Below are 6664 nucleotides of genomic sequence, written 5' to 3' on the forward strand. Positions count from 1 at the left end.
TGGAAATAGTACCAATCACGAGGATACCCTTTTAGCATACGACGAAGGTTCGATGAAGTATAGCTCGCACGGAACGATATACGACGCGAAGCATACATGCCTCGCACCGCGGTGAACATGTTAAGTAGCTCGTAGGTACAAGCAGGATTGCCGGAGGTTTACCTGCCAGTTTGATCGACCACCCTTCCCGCTGGTCTCGTGAGAATGACAGTCGATCAAACCTGCGAGTACGCGATTTTGGAGCGGGAATAATTTTGGAGCAGATGTGATTTTGGAGCAAGAATTATTTTTGGAGCTGGAATGGTTTTGGAGTAGAACAATTTTGGACCAGAAGTGATTTCGAAGCAGGAATAAACGGTTTTGGAATAAGAATAATTTTGGAGCAAGGACGATTTTGGAGCAGAACAATTTTTGATTATTAACGATTTCGGAGCAAGAACGATCAACATGTATCGCATGCGTGTAAGTTCAACTCGATCGATAGTTGGGTGAGATTTCAACGCACGACAGTTTGATTTTCGTCGCAGCGAAAGGGTCGATATGGTTTCGGTTGGGTTCCCCTCGCGTTTCCGGAATCAAAAGCAGCTTCGGTCATACATTCCGCGTTATTTACAATATCTGCGAGCCACGAGTAAAGAAATCGGATGACAACGCGCACGCACAAACTGGCAATCTCTGGCAAAGTCAGCTTTTCGATTAAATTACTTCTTCGATACGAACGATCAAATTTCTGGTAAACAATTTTCAACCTACACGGCAACTTCTCGCTCTCGAGGCGAGAATGGAACTTATTTCAACTTCCAAATACGATGTTCGCGATCGAATGACTAACGCTCGGCTCTCGAATGATTTCTGCTATTATTTTTCACCGTGCTCGCTGGAATTCATGCGTTTCGCTCGAAACCGCGCGCAGAATCTAGATCCTTGTCTTCGAGTTTGTTATTTCTGTTCCGGTTTCGGCGTTAATAATGGAGTTGATTCGAGGAGCGTGGCGCTGAAGGTCTGGCGAACCGGAGCGAGCTCGTCGAAAGAGCTACAGCGAAGAATTTGTCAGGACGGCCAAATGAGTCAAAATTATGACTACGAGACATTATCGTGTTTAAAGAATCGGTGTGCAAATTTTCTGAAAACCTACCTAGGAAAATTGAAACATGCCCTTACAGTCATGGGACTTTATCCTATTTAACGTTTTAAAAAAGTGGTCTCTGTACTTTTCTGAAAAGCTCCCTAGGAAAATCGAAGCATCCCTCTCAACGGAAACTCGCAAGCAGCGAGGAGCCTCGACGAATTTTATTTTCCATATTTTATTTTCGATATCCGCGGAACGATAATAATTTCTCTTTTGTGTCCCGATTGTCCGAAACTCGAAACCGTCGTATTACGTATTCAAATTCCAGAGCATCGCGGAAGTTTTCAAAAGACGAACCGCGGTTAGAATCTGCCAGGAATACCAGCGACTCCGTCTGGAAGAAAGTCAAAGTTCCGAAACGTTCTCCTGAAACTTGAACTCCTGGGGGGGTCAGCGCGTCATCGAAGCCGACGTCCCTCGATTCCCGACGAACCCGTGAAAGGCGTGCAGCTTCCGGGGAACGCGTTAATCCGCGTTAGCGTGTTAAGCACACTTCGTGACAGTCGAGTTAACCGGTGCCGGGTCCTGGATAATGCAACTTTAATTTCCGCGGTGTTCGCCCGGTTACACGAGTTAATCATCGCTGGTGGATGATAGTCGCTGTTGACGCGGAAACGAAAACAACTCTAACTCGATTCACGCCACCAACCCCGCGTACTTGTTGCTGTGGCTTTACGGTGGATCGATTTCCTCTGCCACGGACCGATCGATGCTCGCTAACCGTCATCGAGTCCGAAATTTCTGACTGTTTTGTTCGAGGATTTTCAATCCCCGAGATAGGAGTTTCGTTGATCAAGGGGGAGGTGTTATTGGCAGATGAAGAGATGCTTTTAAGAGTTAGTACGAATTGGAGAAAATTTAGATTCGATACTCCTACTTATAAATTTCCATATTTGAGAAATATTCATCGAAAGACAGTGCAATGGTTCGATGAAGCACCTTTTTTTGTAAAGGGTGAGGAAATCATTGGTGCTTGGTAGATTTAGATTTCCAACTTCTACTTATAAATTTCCATGGCTGAAAACCATCGAAAATCGATGCAATGGTTCGGTATAGGACTATTTTTGTAAAGGGTGAGAGTTACAAGAAAAGTTTGCATTAATTTCCGCCCTTGCACGTCACGAAGCGACCCTGCACGATATTCCAAAATAATACAAATACCTGGACTTGATGGAGGTATTAATGGAAACTGTGGAGGAAAATGTCAAATTGGTGACAAAATTTCGCGAGAGTGGTCTCGTTGGTCCAATTATTTAATTCGCTAATATCGTTTCACCGGATTACGCAATTTTCGAAATTTTCGCGATGAAATTGAACAGAGTAATTTAACAAATTTTTTCTTTTTACGCGGAGGAGATAAATAAACCATTCGAACAAATTAAAAGAAAGGATGGACAATTGGTGAAACTAGAATCGTCGAGACTGCTGGAAATTGCCCATAGGGTGGGCGAAAATTCGCTTGAGCGACCGTGTCGCGTGTTCGGCGAGACGGAGTCGCGAGAATTCGTCGCAGCCGCCCACGAAAATACTACGCGGTTGTCGGCTTGTCAGCGCGTGCTTTACGATCACCCGATATAACGCGAGGATTAGTTTGTCAACGCGGGCTGGCGTGCGCGTGCACGCGCGTGCATCGTCATCGCGAGCGTCTTCGGTGGCCAACTCGCTGCTCGAGCACTGTTCCAGGGAATTTCGCAACGATCGTCTTAGAGGTACGAGATTTAGGATTGCCCGCGAATCTCGGCACCGAAACGATTGAAAATGGAGAGGGAACGAGCCCTTTACTCTCATGGATCTCTGCAGATACGAAATAAAAACAACTGCACCGCGTTACTCAATCTTGGAATCGTTTTACCTTTGATTGGCTCCGATCAAGAATCTTCATAGATGCACCAGGTTTCATAAAGCGCGGGAAAATTTTCTAGACGACAACGTCACGACGTAGCGATACCTCTGAGGACTGGACGTGAAAGAATCGAACAAACGAAAGTCACTGCGGCGTTCGACACAGAATCACACGCTTCCCTTTCCAGCGACACGGGAGTCCAGGACGAATTCACTCGCGAAACATGGGACGCTTCGGCAGCCGTCGGTTGTGAAAGAATCCCAGCGAAAATTCCAGGCTGGCCATCGGTTTCGAAAATGCCAGGGGTCGATTGTGTGGATGGACGATAGTGAATAAAATAGTAGTGGAAACTTGGAGTAGATAACAGTTAGAGCTCGTTTTGTTTATGCGGTGATAATTGAAGACTGGCTTGAAAGGAAATAGATTATACACCTGTGCAAGGCTCTCACGTATTAAGGAGAATGGAATCTTCCCTGAGATGCAGACTTTAACCGCTTCGATTCGAGTGCCTTCGTTAGTGCCCGATGTATCTATAAAGATCAAGTATTATTTTGCTTTGTACGCGCATATGACACTAATTGAAGCGCTTGAAAAACGGCGTAATTCAAAAGTGACCTACGCAAAGTGTTCCTATAGGATTTCTGAACTGAGACTTCTGTCCGATGAAGAAAAAAATGAGTTTCCGTCGCTACCAGCTATCCAGCAACAGTAATCGCGGCACCGTGGATCACAGCACCAGCCTGAGGGACGGGTAAGAAAAATCGCAAGAGGGGTAGGAGGGCACCGAGGTGACAGCCCGGAGTCGTGGAATTTCGCTGGTCGCAGCAGCGGGACTCGCTTTCTTCGAGCGGTCGCACGCTACTCAATATACCGGTCGACGATAAGCGGGCGTCCCCCTGTCCCCCTCCCCTCGTCCCCGCAGGCGTCGCGACCCCCTTTCGCGAAGCAACGCGACGCTGTTCCAGGCCGATTGTAACAATATCTTCCGGCGAGCAGAAGGATGCGCAACACTGGTAAGTTCAAGAGCCGCGCTCAGGGACGTCGCGCCGCGAGGACGGATTTTTTTCTCGCTCGGATAAGATAATTACGACACGCGGGGTTGCTGTACTGCGACACCGGGCCCCTCGAGAGACCGCGTCGGGACGCCTCGCGATCGGAGAACGGAAAAGCACAAGTTCTGGGGGCAGTCCCCTTCGTTGACGTTGCAACACACTGCACCGGGGACATCGCCGAGCCCAAGGACGATTTTTCACCTCTTTTTCTCGAGTTGCGCGATCTCGAAGAAGAAAATGTTGAAATATCGATTAAATTGGTGAATCGAACGTCAGTTGCTGGCTGTTGAAATTCTTCAGGAAGAATTATTTTTATGCTTGAGCTATTTCATTTTTAAGTGGACGAAGTCTCGCGGAGGACTACGAATAGCGGAAAATTAATCACGACACTTTCCTTCTGGGCGAATTGACGGCGATACCTTCGAAATCGGGTACACGATTTTCCATTGGCTGGATGAATTTTTGGGAAGCCAAACGTTTAATGTGAAAATTGCTCCGAGCATGTCTTCTTGTGGGAAATATTCCGAGACATCGCGAACCTTGAATTTTCGGAACGTCCCGACGCTTGAAATTTTCTTCCTGTCGAACTTTCCGCCACCAACGCGACGACAATCAGTAATTTCGTTGAAACGTTCTTGGAAAGGAAATCTAACGTTGGTTGAATGCACCCTGGTAGAAAAACGTGATGACTTTCCTCTTCGCCAACAAGTGTCCAATGAAAGTATTCCCAACGAAATCGCAGCGATCGAAATATCACGAGATGGAGAATACTCCTTCTCCAAGTGGACGAACGAAGTCTTCGTTCGAAGAAAAATGGTGTCTATTCGAATTTCCTCCATGCAAAGAGTTATCCCACAAAACTTAACGTTCCTCAAAGAAACTCTTATTCGATGTTAAAATAGAAACTCGAAGGGGTCGTCAGTTTAGCATGGATGTTCGTATCGAAGTCGCTTGAGAAAGTCAACAAAAAAAAAAAATAATTCAGGCCTGGACAGAGTAAAGTGCAATAACTATAGCCAAATAGTTCGTCACTTTAAATAAAATATTCTGGACAGAGTCCTGCACCTACTTTCGAGACCTAGGTAAAAAAAAGGGGAAACTGCCAATAAATGGCAGAAATGTCCAAGAGGTGTCGAATAATTCGATTTTCACCGTGCGCTACGTAGCCAAACGCGGAGAGATCCACGGGAGTCTCCGATCGCCGTTCTCGCAGATTTCTTAAGCCTTAATCAGCCCGATGCTCGCGGAACGCTAGATTCCAGCAGTCAGCTAGGCGCTATCACTCGGTTCTCGGGTTCTCTCCGTTCGTTTTTCTCCCTCTCGGGGCGAGTTGGTTGACCGGTGGCGATAGAGCCAGTCGCGACGATCAAGAATCCGTCCGATGGTCACGTTCCAGCCGGTCGCGTTTCGGCTTTCAGATAATCCGAGGGCACGGCTGCACGTGCGTGCGCGTAAACTCGCAGAAGATGCCAGAGCTTGGAACGGGATCTCGCGATCAAAGGACTCCCTTATCAACTGTCCAACGTTTACAACGAAGAAAAAAAAAAAAAAAATAATAAAGAGAAAATCGGTCGCGCTGCTTTTTTCCGGGGTTATTTAGTGCGAGGGGAACACATAGTCACAGCACACAATAATCACGAACAAATCACCTGGTGCACCTGTTTTCGTGGTCGGTATACACTGCACGTCGCATGCGGAACTCGCGATCGCGACCTGCAAGGGGGTGGGGAAGGCCTCCGTACCCTCTGTTTCCTCAGTCCACGCACCGTACGCGGCTCCAGTACGTGCACGTAGATCCTACTGGGCCTGTGTTCTGGCCGAGACTAACTCGAACGCTCGGCTCCTGCAGCCCTCGCAGTCATCCCTCCAGCCACGCACTTTCCCACCCCGGCGGAATTATTGTCGACCCTCGGTATCGGTCGCGAGCCGCTCGGTGCCGCGAGTCTCGTGGAAAATCGGGGAAACGGGAAAACGGTAGGAACGCGCTGCGATCGGACGGGTTCGATGGCGACGCGACGCGTCGTGACGCGCGAAAAGGGACGCCTCGCGCGGTCACGGGAGCGTGGACCATGGACAAAAGTTGTTCCGCGCAGAGCCAAGGGACGACGGCCGCGCAGACCGTACGGTGGCGCCGCGACGCGGTCGCGGGTGCAAACAGACCGCAAAAACGCGAGGGTGGCTGCCCCCACCAGCCAACGCCATCCCTTCCAGCGTTGGCCACGAGGACACGATGCGCTGTATCAGGTATCGGAAGTATCGGTGACTTCAACGGCCTGATCGGAAAGAAGGGTTGCGTTCCCGCTGTACTGGAGATTCACGCGGCATTCGACGCCCTCCCACCTCGATTTATTTCTTCGATACTCGATCGTGCGTTGCTGGGAGGTATGTACTCCTTGATCGAATCAATTAGGGCTTTGGGTTTTATTACGATCGTATTGGGTACGTAAGATACTTTTGAAGAGGAGGATTCTTTGGTAGTCTCGAGTGTCGACATTATACTTCAATATTAATTAATTAATTAATATTGATCAATTGGAAGATCGGTATTTTATTCTGTTTGTATCGGTATATAAAATACTGTGGATACAAAGCCTCCTCTTCTTTGGTAATCTCGAGTGCCAACAATGTACTTCAATAATA

At 47.9% G+C, this 6664-nt stretch overlaps 1 protein-coding gene across 5 annotated transcripts in view; it reads right to left on the reverse strand.

The window, feature by feature from the left end:
• The window catches only part of LOC128880039 (homeobox protein cut), a 122172-nt gene extending 115782 nt beyond the window's left edge, over window positions 1-6390 (reverse strand). For 3 of the 5 annotated variants that reach the window (XM_054133440.1, XM_054132636.1, XM_054131801.1), the window contains exon 1: window positions 5674-6390. The gene's annotated coding sequence lies outside the window, so the exon portion shown is untranslated. The remainder of the gene's footprint in view (window positions 1-5673) is intronic. The other 2 variants (XM_054130963.1, XM_054130113.1) reach the window with 1 other exon arrangement.
• Window positions 6391-6664: the final 274 nt, after the last annotated feature.

The sequence above is a fragment of the Hylaeus volcanicus genome, chromosome 1 (genome assembly GCF_026283585.1).
Source record: "Hylaeus volcanicus isolate JK05 chromosome 1, UHH_iyHylVolc1.0_haploid, whole genome shotgun sequence".
NCBI lineage: Eukaryota > Metazoa > Arthropoda > Insecta > Hymenoptera > Colletidae > Hylaeus > Hylaeus volcanicus.